Genomic DNA, 6,684 nt, shown 5'->3' on the forward strand with positions numbered 1-6,684 from the left:
ATAAGCAGAAATACACTTTTATGGCTTCAAACCGTTGCAATTTGGGAATTATTCATTACAGCAGCACAACCCTATCCTGACTAGTACTCATTTTAAGTAACAAATATGAGAAATTCACTAAATCACTGAAGGTTTTCTTCCCTTCCTCCTGTATCTCCAAATTCTCCCCTAGCCATCACCAGAAACAACTGAAAAAAAAAACAAAAACAAAAACAACCAACAACCTTTGGAGCATAATTCTAATATTACTAGTTCTTTCGTTTGTTTCCCAGCTCAGAATCCGTGAGGTAATGAGCATTTTAAAGTGACTATTTTAGTGATCCTCCAAGGTAATATAGTTACGGTGGGGATTATTATATGGGAGCATCTGTCTTTCAATAGTCTTCATGACATTCCCTGTCATTCTCACTTGACAGATATATTTTAGGGCTGAAAAGTGATTTTCTTTTTTTTTTTTTTTCAAGTTAGAGAAAATGCACTCCTAAGTGAGTCAATTCTCCTGATTTGAAAGTACAGGTTAGACACCTTCCAAAGGTGGAGATGTGAACACAAGGAGGTCTTGGGCATTCTATCCATTCAGAAGAGAGGGAAGGAGACTCATTTGAGACCCAGGGAGCCTCTCCCTAGAATATGTACACGCACAAAATATGCATTCAACTTCAAAAGATTCACGGTACTCCTGAACTCAGCTGGCACATTTCCACTTGCCCGAGAAAGATGTCCTGTGGCACAACCACATCATGTAAAGAAAGTCACACCCAATTAGAAAACCTGAGCCCGGGCTCCAGCGCCACCACTCACTAGTCGTGAGATCAGAGCCCCACGCTCTTTTAGAGAGGAGAAACCTCTCCTGAGGGCACCGTGTGTCACACAGCCGTCAAACGGGGCCGAGGCTACAGAGGTGCTTAAGACTCCAGGCTGCCCTCTGCACCCTTCTGGGTTAGTGTACAGATTTCCCATCTCCCTCTCCCCAGTTCTAGTCCCAGGGGGCTCGTTTCCAGGACACTGACCAGGCCTCCTTTGCCAGTGGGTAGGGCCACCGGGTTTTAGAAAGTCCCATATGGGCCGCCCTCTGATCCTTCCTGATCCAAACTCATTCTGCCTCGCTCAGTGAGAAGGAGCTGAGAAAGAAAGGCAGAGCCCGCCCTGCTAGGGTGGAGTCTCTTATTCTCTTTTGTCTTCTTCACCAATCAACGGGCTTTTTGCTTGGAGTTAAACACTAGGTTTATGTTAGGAAGTAGAAGAGGTCCTCTCTTCATGCTGCAGGTTCATCCGTGAGCTGGAGCTCCACCGGAGCTCAGCTGAAAATAGAGGGGGCCTGGAGTCCCTCATCTGTTACATCTTATCTCTACTTCTCCCTCCGGGGATCAGGAAGGAGGAAGGGTGCTTGGAGATCCATGTTAGGTATTCCCGAGTTCTCCAGCCAAGCGTCAACATGCCCCAGCCCCACATGAGTGCTTTAGGAAAAGTAGCCAGAGCACAACCTGGGCACTGCTCTGGAGGCAGCGATGGGGGAACCATTCACTGTGGGATTATGGTGAACCAGCCTGGTTCACCTCCCTGCTGTGTGAGGAGGGCATGAAAGAAGCTGTGCGCAAGTGTTTTACAAACCGCAAAGACAAAAGGGAGACGGTGCTGTCATGCTCCAATGATGGCGGTGGTCACCCCAACTTATCCCAAGAAGGATGGGGCTGTCTTGGGTGCCTGCTCCATTCCCTCCCCACATCTGAGGTTCTGCAGGGCCTACCCTCTGTCTGTGAGGACTGTTCTTCTGTGCAGGGAAATAATTCCCTGATCTCCAATATGCTTTCCAGGCCCCTTTGAGATTTTGCTTCTTTCTTTTCTTTTGGGAGTTAAGAATCTAGGTCAGAACATCTTCTAAATTTAAAGAACTTACTTGAAGAATGTCTTCTTTCTTTGCTCAGGCTAAAAGCAGGCCCGAACACCAGTGCTGGGTCATGTTTGGAAACTTCCCCTGAGTGGGTGGGATAGGAGGGACTAACTTAACTGGAAGTAGATTTTGCTCAAATGGTATGCAAACTCTTCAAGGCAATGTGTAACTCAACTACAAGTTTTCCTCATCTTTTCTCCCTTCCTTGTCTGTTCTCCTACAGATTCCCTGGGCTGTTGGGTTATATGACATTGGAAAAAGTCACATCACGTCACAAACCAAGATATGCCTTCTCTTTAGTCACTTGTGACCCAGCCAGCACTCCCTGACTCTCACCTCCTGCTCCACAGAGACCAAGGAATTTGCACCTCCTCTCAGCTCTTTATCTTTGGCATGGCTTCTAGGATTCACTAGCCTCTGATTTCCCAGATCAAGGGGTTCATCATTTACATGCTTGCATGTTCTTGCCTGGAGAATCCCAGGGACGGGGGTGGAGGGGGAGTTGGGGAGCCTGGTAGGCTGCTGTCTATGGGGTCACACAGAGTCGGACACGACTGAAACGACTTAGCAGCAGCATGTATGCTAAGTCATTTCAGTCGTGTCCGACTCTTTGTGACTATATGGACTGTAGCCCACCAGGCTCCTCTGTCTATGGGGATTCTCCCAGCAAGAACACTGGGGTAGGTTGCTATGCCCTTCTCCAGGGGAAATTCCCGATCCAGGGATTGAACCCATGTCTCCTGTGGCTCCCGCATGGCAGGTGGGCTCTTTAGCACTGAGCCACTGGGGAAGCCTCATGCTTTACATACTTGGCCTTCTATTAATACTCTCTAATGAGTTCTTATGCGTCAGTGAGAAGCAGCCCTGTTTATTCATGTGTCAGTCTGGAGACCTAACCGCAAATAATTTTAGCACATGTGCAGAATTCTCTGAAGCCTGTATGTGAGCCTAAAGACTCCTCGGATGATTTTCTAGTAGAGTCTGCACTCTTGCTCCCAGCAGTGGAAGCCCTGATTTCGGGACCCAGCCGGGTGGCATTGCATTCCGCCCAGAGCTGATGGCACAGGGAGAAGAGGAAACAGCTTTGTTTTTTTGTTTTTTCATCTCATTCTGCAAAACAGGACTATGTCTGTTCCTGTCCTTTTAAAATTAGAGAATTTGAAAATTTACATTGGTTTGCAAATTGATTGTCCAGAATGTAAATAGAAAGCTATATATATTAGGCATTTCTGAAGGTGGACACAGAAGTTTTGTGAGTATGAACACAGCTTAGGAGGGTACGAACTCCCTTGTGTGAAAAATGATTAAGACCAAAAGCCATCTTGGCTCAACTGAGAACCTTAGTGCAAGCCCAAGACCCCCCTCTATCATATCAAACATGGTGTCCATTCCTTCATTCATTCAACTAAAACTTTAGCACTGACTTGTGCATGCCAAACTGATAACAGAGTACTGCCAAGAGGTTCAGTCACCTGGAAGATCTAGAAATGTGGATAGAAAATCACAATATAGTGAGATAAGAATCAGATGATGAGCAATCAAGAAGGACAACAATTTTGAGACAGGAACAACACTACTCATTTTTATAATTAGAAAAATTCCAAGGCAAAGAATCCATAGACTGTTTATAGAATCCATGAAGTTAAATGTATATCTGTTCACACATGTGATGTATAGATATCTGTTTCTCATGGATTATTACTTATGTGTTTATCAAAATGTTCATAAAAGCAAATGTTAAAAAGCAGATGCTAAAACAGACTTTTGAGGTTCAGAGTGGTGCTCTGCTTACTACTAGTGACATCATCTCCCATTTATTCAACACTATCAACAATCCTGCCCCACCCAGGCATTTCCAACCAAGTATCTGTAATAACATGCAGGAGGCTTGAGTGGGGATTAGCAAAAGTGGAGCCTTAACTGGAGGAAGAAGAGATTGCCAAGTGGATTTGACCACACACTCCAACCACTATGTGGTTGGTCCTATAAAATGTTCCATGTTCACTTGAAAGGAATGTATATTCTGGTTTTTTTGTTTTGCATGTGATGTCCTGAAAATATCAATTAAGTCTAATTGTTCCATTGTATCATTTAGGATCTCTGTTGCCTTATTGATTTTTTTTGTCTAGATCTGTCCCTTCATGTCAGTGGGATATATAGTATTCTACTATTATTGTATTCCCATCAATTTCTCCCTTTATGTCTGTTAGTATTTGTTTTACGTATTTGGGTGCTCCTATTTTGGGGGCATGGGGTTTTCCAGGTGGCACTATTGGTAAAGAATCTGCCTGCCAATGCAGGGGATGGGGGTTCAACCTCAGGGTCAGGAAGATCCCCTGGAGGAAGAAATGGCATCCTACTCCAGTATTCTTGCCTGGAAGATTCTGTGCACAGACTATAATCCCCTGGTGGACTATAGTCTATGGAGCCACAAAGAGTCGGACACAACTGAGCGACTGAGAACGCATACACCCATATTGGGGGCATACTTGTTGATGAGTATAATAGCCTCTTCTCTAACTGATCCTTTCATTGTTACACAGTGTCCTTCTTTATCTTTCTTTATGTCCTTTGTTTTAGAGTCTATTTGGTCTCATACGAAGTTTGTGAGCCCTGATTTTTCATCATTTCTGTTTTACACCCAACCACTATGGACGGTCATATATTTGAGTCTCTATTGCCTGCTGGGAGAGAGATGATCCCTGATTGGGCAATGTGCCGTCCAACACACCAAAGTGAGCACTAGAGCCCGTGGGCTCTGGCCAGGGCAAGGTGTCCCTCTGCCCCTAGGTCTCCCCAGAGTCCGCCCCACAGCTCCCTGGTTGATGTGATCATGGTCACATGGTGGATTTTCATATTTTCTCAACACCTCCTGTTCCTTGGAAGAAAAGCTATGATAAACCTATACAGTGTATTAAAAAGCTGAGACATTACTTTGACAATAAAAATCCGTATAGTCAAAGCTACGGTTTTTCCAGTAGTCGTGGATGTGAGAGTTGGACCATAAAGAAGGCTGAGCACTGAAGAATTGATGCTTTTGAACTGTGGTGTTAGAGAAGACTCTTGAGAGTCCCATGGACTGCGAGGAAATCAAACCAGTCAATCCTAAAGGAAGTCAATCCTGAATATTCATTGGAAAGACTGATGCTGAAACTGTAGCTTGAACACTTTGGCCACCTGATGTGAAGAGCTGACTCACTGGGAAAGATCCTGATGCTGGGAAAGATTGAGGGCAAAAGGAAAAGGGAGCAACAGAGGATGAGATGGTTGGATGGCATCACTGACTCAATGGACATGAGTATGAGCAAGCTCTGGGAGATGGTGAAGGACAGGGAAGCCTGGTGTGCTACAGTCCATGGGGTTGCAAAGAGTTGGACACAACTGAGCAACTGAACAACAGCACCTCCTGGGAGTACTACAGGGTCTGAAAGCTATACTCTAGCACTTTTTTCTTTACTGGGTCGTGGTGAGGAGCTCCTGTTTGAAGAGGTAAACTCTCTGCACGTTTACCTACGAAACGCTTTGGCCCGCTTCCTGCTGGTTGGTCCTCTGAGCACCCCTGAGGTCTCTCCATAGCGCTCCTACTCGGCACAGAAGCAGGCTGCCTTTGCACTTACAGTTCAACTGCAGGCAGGTGATTCTGCTCAGCGACAACACGGAGAGTGAGAGAACAAAGGCGGGATTAGTTTTTCTCTTCTGGGGCTTCAAATCTAGTTTTAGACACCAAATATTTCCAAATTAAAGAAAGGCAAAAATGCAAAACCAGTTCCAACTCATAAGGAACGGAGTCATCTTCTCTGCTGCCATGGCTCTTTCTGCTGCCCTGAGACCCTGGTGGTAATGTTGTCACCCTGGAAGGCTTAGCTCTTCTGTCTTGACTGTAGATTCTCTCCATGAGATTAGGAACCAGGTATTTTCTTAAAGATTTTTTTTTTTTAATGTGGATCATTTTCAAAGTCTTTATTGACTTTGTTACAATATTGCTTCTGTTTTATGCTTGGCTGTGAGGCTTTAAGGATCATAGTTCCCCGCCCAGGGATCAAATCTGCACCCCCTGCATTGGAGGGTGAAGTCTTAACTACTGGATGGCCAGGGAAGTCCCCAGAACTAGGTCTTTTCAATTTTGCATCCCCAAGGCCTGTCATGGTATTTGCTACTGCTGGGTGCTCTACATGTGTTTGAGTGCACACATGCTAAGTTGCTTCAGTTGTGTCTGACTTTTTGTGACCCCATGGACTGTAGCCCGCCAGGCTCCTCTGTCCATGGGGTTCTCCAGGCAAAGAATACTGGACTGGGTTGCCAGGCCCTTCTCCAGGGATCTTCCTGACACAGGGATTGAACTCACATCTCTTGAATTTCCTGCATTTACCACTAGTGCCATCTGGGAAACCCTCTATATGTGTTTGCTGCTGCTAAGTCACTTCAGTCGTGTCCGACTCTGTGCACCCATAGACGGCTGCCCACCAGGCTTTCCCGTCCCTGGGATTCTCCAGGCAAGAATACTGGAGTGGGTTGCTATTTCCTTGTCCACTATATGTGTTTACTGGGTGCTAAATTTTCTAAGGGCTAAATTGGTGGAGCCATCTTCTTCACATTGACTGCCATGGAGCAGTCAGGGTTTCACTATTCAGTTACCTAATGATTCAGAAGTCCCTGGCATGATGTTAATAAAGCAGAATCATATGAGCATCACAAAGTGAACGTCAGCCAAGATTCCCTCACTCTCCAGAAAGCATCACTTGTTCAGGGTAGCAAGATGGCAAGGACAGTTCTCCTCATTAACCATGAGGTGG

This window comes from Bos mutus, chromosome 28 (genome assembly GCF_027580195.1).
Source record: "Bos mutus isolate GX-2022 chromosome 28, NWIPB_WYAK_1.1, whole genome shotgun sequence".
NCBI lineage: Eukaryota > Metazoa > Chordata > Mammalia > Artiodactyla > Bovidae > Bos > Bos mutus.